Consider the following 8,966-nt stretch of genomic DNA (forward strand, 5'->3'; position numbering starts at 1 on the left):
TTATTGGGCAGTGTTTTTTTTACCACATTTTCTTCTAGTCTATGAGTTTCGCCTCCAAGACTATTCTGAAACCATCTTCAAGGAAAGCTACAAGCAATTTCTTCATTTTCTTTCTTTCTTAATTGCCCTGCTTGGAGCCACGTCTATAGTCGTTAGCTACAAAAAAAAAAAAAAAAATTCTGGCACCTTTACTTTAAGATGTTCATAATTGGCCTTTGGATATTGTTAGAAGAATCATAGTTTTGTATTGTAATAGTTCAGGATTTTCCCACTCAAGATATAAAAAGATTTGGGCTCATTTGTATTTCCACATAGATAAAATTTCTATCTGAAATAAACATAGAAACACATCCAATTCTTTTTAAATCCAGTTTTGTGTGTACCACCAAACAACTGTCTCTGGTCTGGGTTTGCCAGCATCTTCAACTGTTGAGTTCATTGTAGGTAGCATAAAGGCTGACATTAGGTGCCATGTTCTTCAGTGATTCGTGTTGTTTTGATGCAGGAGTTTTTTTATTGACCCGGACAAAATGTGTGCACTGCATGTGCACAGACAGGCCCAAATCTCTGTTAGGTGAAAGCTTGGGAGCTGTTAAAGTCAGGGAGCTCAATTAAAGGAATAAATGCATTAGCAGACAGTCATTCATACAAGAAATGCATTGCTATTTTAAAATGCAAAGAGGAAAAGTACATCTATCATTAAAAAAAAACCTCTTAATTTTGATTGGTGTTTGTTATAGAGATTTTCACTAAAACTGAAAATGGAGCTATTTATATAGTCTCATGTTTGTAAACAAACCACTTGATTTATCACTTTTTTTAAAGCAATTTCAGTAGGAAGTAGTTTGTGGGAGCCAGTAGATTTTTTTTTTAGCCAACAGGAAAAAAGAAAAAGCTTCTATGGATTCATCAAGAAATCACACTTTCTGGCATGAACACTCGGGCGGAAAAGTGCCAGCTGGACGTGCTGGTGACGTTAGCATAATCAGTTCTCGCCAAAGACGCTGCTCACGGTTCCGCACTGCAGTGCTGAGGCCGGGGATTCCCATCTAACTCCGAAGTAGCAAATGCGCAGCATTTTTACTGCACAAAAAAATATTTATGACCTACTGGTTTGCATGCGAAAACTGGACATGGGCCAAGATGGAAACCAGAATATTCATGTGATAAATTCTTTGAAAAAGTAAAAAACTTTTCTTCTCAAAAATCTTTCTGTAAAAGTGATGCTCTGGTCAGAGCGCCCTGTTTAATCTGCAGCCCTCCTGCATTCTCTCACAGTGCTGAATACCGCCGGGGATACTTTAAAAATATAAGTATGTCCTCATTATTGCAATGGGACATACTTATCCTACACAATTCTTCATCCTTCATCTGAAATTCAAATGTAAATGCTGTCCTGTATTTATATTTGCAAAATCGGGCAACTCTAGGCTTACCACGCTCTTCACACAAAGAATGATCTTTAAGGAGATCCACTTTAATAAGATGCTATGACTAACCACAGGTGGTTGAACTCTTAAAGAGGGTGGCACTAATTAAATGCAAGCTTAGTTTTTGTTGGCATTGTTGGTGGTGGCGAAGAACACAGGTGTGTATGTACTGCCACTTTTGTTTGCTTGTTGAGCAGGACATGCAAATCTGGCTATGGCTGAGCAGCTGGAGGGAACATAGAGGAGAAGCTGAGGGCTGCTACTGGCTGGTCCTCCTCTTCTGCCTTCCCTGAGGCTGTGCTCGGCCTCTTTGCTACGTAAACAGTGAACCAATAGAGAACATTCAGAGTGGCTCTCAGTTGTCAGCCTGCCTGGGGCAGTCACACTTCTCTAGGTGGCCCCTGATTAAATATGTTGGGTAAGAGTCCAGTTCTCAGCCACCCACACTGACCTTGAGATTGGGTGAAAGTTACTAAACATCTCCAACCTGTTTCCCCATCTGGCAATACCTATCTTATAAGGCTATTGTAGGAGTAAATGAGTTAATATGTGTAAAGCATGTACATTGATTGGCCACTAATAAGACCACAATAAATGCCAGCTGCTATTTTTACTATAATTCCCTAAACATAGTACTAACTGGGTTATGTCATAGTTGTTTACCTAAGGCAGTGGTTCTCAACCTTCTGGCCCTTTAAATACAGTTCCTCATGTTGTGACCCAACCATAAAATTATTTTCGTTGCTACTTCATAACTGTAATGTTGCTACTGTTATGAATCGTAATGTAAATATCTGATATGCAGGATGGTCTTAGGCGACTCCTGTGAAAAGGTCGTTCAACAGCCAAAGGGGTCGCGACCCACAGGTTGAGAACCGCTGACCTAAGGGAATTTCTTATTTGAATGTACACAGTTTGAGAAAGGGATCCCTCCTGTTCATGTTTTATCCACAGCGTTTGGCATGTGACATTCAGTAGGCACTGCACTGGATGAATGTTTGTTGAGTTGAAGAATGTTGACATCTACTGTCCCATGGATTTAGGAAATAAACTTTGGTTGGGTCCTGAGCAGTCACACTTATAGAACCAGTTCTCTGGGCCAGAACTTTCCAACTGAAGTGCAGTGTTGTTAAACCTGAGAGACCGAGTCCCTTAGCCTTTGGGTGGCCTGAGCTTCCATGGTGGCTTGGGGATGAGACTTAGTTTATCCCAGTAATTTTCTATGAGTGCCATGACTTTAAAAAGATTGGGAGGCACTGTTCTAGGCTGAAATGTAAAATGTTTGGTTGTCACTAAATAGTACATGCAGTTTGTTTTTGAAAAAAAACAATAAAACAAAAACACACCACAGGTTTCAGCTAAAGATTGGAAAGATATATATGAATTGAGTGTATTTGAGGAGATTGTAATTGTGGGTGATTTTTTGCCCTAATGTTTTCCTAAGTACATTTTCTATAATTAAGAGAGGATAAACTTTCATAAGTGTTATTTAAAAAATATTTTAGCCCTAGTTGGTTTGGCTCAGTGGATGGAGCGTTGGCCTGCGGACTGAAGGGTCCTGTGTTCGATCCCAGTCAAGGGCACATACCCGGGTTGTGGGCTTGATCCCCAGTAGGGGGCGTGCAGGAGGCAGCCTCTGAAATCAATAAAATATATTTTAAAAAATATTTTAATGTTATTTTTAAATGTTAATTTATATGCACCTGTAAGTAAACTCCTAACAATGATGTAAAGTAGATAGTTGTTATATTTTGAACAAAATATAGAGCAGACTCAGTGAAGGTTAAATAAAAGCTCACATTTAATCTGTGAAGAAAAATGTCATTTCTCAAGGGGAAATAAAAAGCTCTCTATCCAGTAGAAGCTAAAAACTGTTGAAATTTGGATACCTATATAAAGGGAACTTTTGAATTCAGGGAATAAAAATAAATACATTTAAAATAGAGTAAAAAGTTATTTTACTAGGAAAATTTATTTATGAAATGAATGTCATGAATCAGTGATTCACTAAAGGCTTAATATGTTTGTTGAATAAATATTTGAATAACCAAGTATCTACTATGTGCCAGGCACTGTACTAGGCTACCAAAAATGCCAGACGTAGTCTCTGGGCTACTGTTGCCCAGGGCCTGGGGAAGAGTCAAATTTGTTTTCTTATCAAACATTTTGTGCCGTTGGTCTTGTTTCAGCATCTGGAAGGGGTTCAGGAATCTGGAGAAGGCACTGTGTGTAAATTAATCAAGAGTCCAGAGATGAAACATAATTTTGGAAGGCATTTTGGGGAGCCAGAGAAAACTTAGCTAAAGGAACTAAGTTTTCCTGGTCTCTGGACCCCTTGCTTTTTAATAACACAATTTGTCCTAAGGCAAAGTGGAGATATACACTTCAAAGGGTAGGGTTAGGTACAGAATCCTTGTCAGATTGGAAATGCCTACGGCTGTTCAGGTGTTTGGCCAGCAGGAGGCAATAACATGTAGATTGAAATGCCCTCAGCTGTCTGGCAGCAGCAATCATTTCTGCATCCTTTTCAGGTTTGGGGAAATGCCCTCAGCCATTTCCAGATGGTTCAGCCTTACTGACATGCTGGAATTGGCTTCTGGCAATTTTGTGTTCTTTATTTTTTTTGTCCTGGTTGTGTTACAAACCCAGGATTATTAATTCATCCTAAGTACCTGCTTTCTGAATCTGCTCAGCACCCATGTCTTCCAGGAAATGTCAATATCCACTCTGATCTCTTTCTTGGATTTAAATTCATTAGGTTGACTTCCATCTGGGTGGTTGGATTGTTCTCCCTTTCATTTAGTATTGGTCTACTCAGAAATGTAGTGCCAGTTCTTGTACATTTACACTGATTTTTAAAGATCATTCCTGTTGGTTTGGCTTTTTCTTTCCCATAAACGTTTACAGGTGCCTGAAAAATCCAGATCTTTTACTGTATCAGATGATTTGTTAATATTAGAAGGAATCAGTAATGCAAACAAGTGATCATGCCACATGAGTAACAAACCATAATTATGAACACACATAGGGCGTTTACTATTATAATCAATTAAAGCTACAATAGAACTGATCTGGCACCTTTCATAATTTACATATTTGTTCTAGGACAGCATTGTAATTAGGGACAAATGCTTCCTAGGATGTTCAAATAAACCACTATAATTAGTATTACTTTCATGCCATCAAGCCACATTTTTCAGTTGTCCTGATTTCATGCACCCTTTCATCATCTTCACACACCCACTGAGGCTTGCAGATGAGAAAAGACAAAGGTCAGGAATCTTACTCATCAAGAGCTGGAGAGGCCTTGTCCTCCCTGTCTCCCTGCCCCAGCCTTGAGAGTCCCCGTGTCCTCTTCCTGCGCCTCCTCTGCCATCCCAACCCCCCTCTCTCCAACACCAACACTTTTTCCATGGGAGCTGTATCCTGCTCAGCCGGCTGGCCTCGCCGTTCTGGAGCTGGGGACTAAGGCAGCAGAGCTCTAACTCCAAAAGAATGGGGGTTACCTGGTGACATGGGGAGGGAGGCACACTGACCGCATAATCACCATACAGTGAGTGAGGGAGTGGGCTGTAAATTGTACAAATTGGCTCCATACCTCTGGTATGCAGGAGATTCCCTGCAGAACAGTGGAAGGAGAAAGGGTAGCCCAATGAGGTACGTGTGTAATTTGTGGTCTAAGTCAGGATACTTCTGAGAGCAAATGGTGGCACTGTTACTGATTTCACTGGGACTGTCGGATAAGCCATGGCTGTCCTGGACTTAGTGTCACCTTACTTCTAAGTGGGTCCTGGGCAGAGAAGAAGATGAGCATATGGATGTGATTGTGTAAGTGTTATGGAAATGAAGGCTGCATGATATTGTAAAAAGTATGATATATGGAGCTTTAAAGCTCTGTTCTAATTAATCTCCATACCCTTTTCCCCCTTCTCCTTTAGTTCATTCCTTGCTAGAAGACGAATTTTCTAAAATAATGGCTCTAATTCTTTCAGTCTCCTTGAGCTCTCTGCTGACCCATGTAATTAGTAGAATGCATCTGTCCCCTCACTGGCTTGCATTCCAGTCCTGTCTCAGGCTCATTGCTCAGTTTTCCCCTTGGAGAAACCATTAGCACTTCAGACCATTGGAACTACTGGCTTCTCCTGGCCTGTAATTTCCTACTTCTATGCCTTTGATTATACCTTATCATCTTCTTGCCTGGAAATCTTCTACCCTTTGTTTGTGCTTATACAATTTCTGCCCACTCTTCATGGCCCAGTTCAAATTTCAACTAAAATGCTGTGGAAAGTGGAAAATTTGAAGAAAAAAGTCCTCTGTAAAGATTTTTCTACTCATTCTTGCTTCCTCTAGCTCTGAACTCCCAGGAGTCTTTATATAGACGTCTGTGTACATTTATATGGCCCCATATGACTGCTTTCACCCTTGCATTACCATCATTTAGACAGAGGTTGATCAGAAGTTGTTTTAGGGCAGAATCGAAGTCCTTCCTGTGACTCTCAAAGAACCTTTTAATTGTACTTTGCACGCGGTAGACATCCAACAGATTTGTTGAATGACAGAGGCTAGAGACTGAAATTCAGAATTGTGATGCTCTTTATCTCTGCTTAGGTGAAAAAATGGTGGGGCAAAGGTATTTCCTGTTTTGTTTGCTTGGAGACTTGAGACTGGGATGGGTGTGGGGATCTGATTCTTGCTGGTGCTGAGGAGCGGCTTCCTGTTCCTCACAGCAGGACTAAGAGGTGGACCAGCTTCTGGCTTTTAGGAAGTCGGTTTTACGCTCTCAAACTAGAGCTGTCTTCAGCATAGATGGAAAGTCACAGTATCTGTTTACCAAGTGGACCATACGTGACTGTAACAAGGTTCCCTTTCTGATATCGACTTTGGCCAGCCACTGCCCCTTAGGGAACTGTCTCTAGGTATCTTATTGCTTGGGTAGTCATAATTGCTGGGTGCAATAATTCAAACCTTGCCTGAAATTATATGCAAGGCCAGCTTTCTTTTTATAGCATTCTACACTCCAGCCTACCGAGCCTGGACTATTAATTCTGATAATTTTGAAAACCAAAATGACTAACAGTAAAAAAAAAGACTGTCAAATTGAATCTTCATCCCTAACTAATCACAATCCCTGCCATATGTCCTTGGCACAAATCATGTTGCTGCCTGGGGCCTTTCATTCTCTGCAGTGAGGCGTGCTGGAAATTTGTGTTGGAGAGGACTGCTCTTGCCATTTTACACTCTGAAGGGGCATAAGAATGAAATTCAAGGCATCTGTTTTCCTTGGCATTTGTAGTTTTGGAATTATGGAAATGAGATGTCTTAGTGGGTGGGTATGACAAAAGGTTTTAGTGTACCAAAAATCATATTCTCTATTAGCCAACTCTAGTTTTATTAACAATCTACTCACTATTAAAGCCGGGGCACTGTGAAGGAAAAGAGAATTTGACAATATCTTAAGAAATACATCCTACTGTGCCCTACCTAATCTTTACTTTATCAATAATTTTTAGCTAATAAGGTCATATACTGTATAATCTTTAATTTATAGGCCATATCCAGTTATACAGAGAATATCATTCCAACCAAATTCCTGGTTGGCATTTTGACGTAGCAATAGATCTGGAAAAGTCCTGTCCCATTTTGGTTAAGATATTCAGGTTCTCAACTAACTCTTTGACATAAAACCCTGATTTATTTTTATTTCTTGGCTCAACATATAACTCCTCTTTTGGACTTTTCTAAAGATGGACAGAATCTAAAGATGGACTTTTCTAATGATGGACAGAATCTCGAGGATAATTTAGCCCCATGGCTTCCTTTCAGATATGAGGAAGCCAGTCTCCGTATTGATCAGTAGTTGTTTGAAGGTAGAACTCAGGGAGATTAAGCAACTTGCTTGTTAGTGATAGTGCTAAACATAAGTCACATAATATCACTTCTGTCATATTCTGTTGGTCACAAGGCCACCTAGATTCATGAAGAGGGAAATAAGTCCCATTTCTTGATGGTGATAATGACAAAGCACTTGTGGCCATTTTTAATTGACCATACTCAAAGCAGAAGTTTTATTTCATAACATTTTAGACTCTTTGGGATATTATCTGCCTTTTAGTTAGAAAAACTTTAGCCATTTTTTTTTCTTCAAATATTTTTCTCTCTCTTCTCCATATGGGACTTCAATTTTATGTAGATTAAGTCCTCTTGATATTGTCTCACAGGTCATTGAATCTCTGTTTATTGTTATTTTTATTATTATAAAATTATTGTATTTCTTCTGTCCATGCTATAGTTTAGATAATTTTTTACTGCCTCTACTAAGGTTCATTAATCTTTTTTTTTCCTGCAGTGCACAGTCTATCTTAAGCTCATCTAATGAATTTTTTTCTTTTCATATTTTGTCTTTTTCAGCTTTAGAATTTCCATTTGCTTCCTTTTTAAAGTAACCATTCTTATTCTAATCTTTTAAAATCTTTAAACATATTTATAATAACTGTTTTTAAAGTCCTTGTTTGATATTTTTAACATCCGTCATCACTGGGTCTGTTTCTATTTACTTTTTTTCTGTTTATGAGCCACATTTCTCTGTTTCATTGCTTATCTAGCAATTTGTGATTGTATGCTAAACATTGTGATGCTGTGATATTGAGAATCTGGATTTTGTTTCTTTCTTTAAAGAATGTCAGCTTCTACTTCATAGGCAGTTAACTTACTGGCCAGTCAGCTTGCTTTTTACTGAAGCTTATTTGTAAGCTTTTTAAAGGATAGGTCTAGATCTTGGGCTAACATGGCATTTTGGGAGTCTCAGTTGAATGTCCAGGGTGGTCAGGGCAGTCTGTGTACTCTGCCTGTCAGAGATGCTATGTATTGTGTGACCTTTAGAATTTCAGTTCAGCTTACACTCCCCTGGAACTCTCCATGAAGCCTTTATTTATTTTAAACCTAGCTGTTCATGGAAAACCTCTTGCACCTTGCTGTTGGTGCCCCTGCTTGGGGACAATTTGAAGAAACCACAGAATAAGTGGATAAAAAAGCTAAGTCAGTGTTTTGATTTGAAAGTAGTATGTAAGTATAGCATTGAAATGAGTGGTGGTTAGATTATTCACAATAGCCAAGATATGGAAATGACCTAAATATCCATTGATGTTTCTTTCTCGCTCTTTCTCCTCCTCCCTCCCTCCCTTTCTCTCTCTAAAAATCAATGGAAAAAATATCCTCAGGTGAGGGTTAACAACAACAACAACAACAACAAAAGGTGGTAAGGCAGACTTTATTCCGGACAATAGATATAGGGACCACTATAATAGGACTTTACAGTGGGGAAGAGAGGTTGGGCTCAACTCCATATACAGCATGGGAAGGTGGGCATTTATAGCCAAGCAGTAGGGTTCAGTGGGGAGAGAAAATTACTAAGAGGAAACTTCAGGGGTGAAGGGGCTTCTGTTAAACTGACCTAACAGAATTCTTGCTGAAGACAGGCCAGGGTGATCAGACATCACCAGGGCGATAGTGGAGGATGAGCAACCTAATCAGATATTG

This window comes from Myotis brandtii, unplaced genomic scaffold, assembly GCF_000412655.1.
Source record: "Myotis brandtii unplaced genomic scaffold, ASM41265v1 scaffold112, whole genome shotgun sequence".
Taxonomy (NCBI): domain Eukaryota; kingdom Metazoa; phylum Chordata; class Mammalia; order Chiroptera; family Vespertilionidae; genus Myotis; species Myotis brandtii.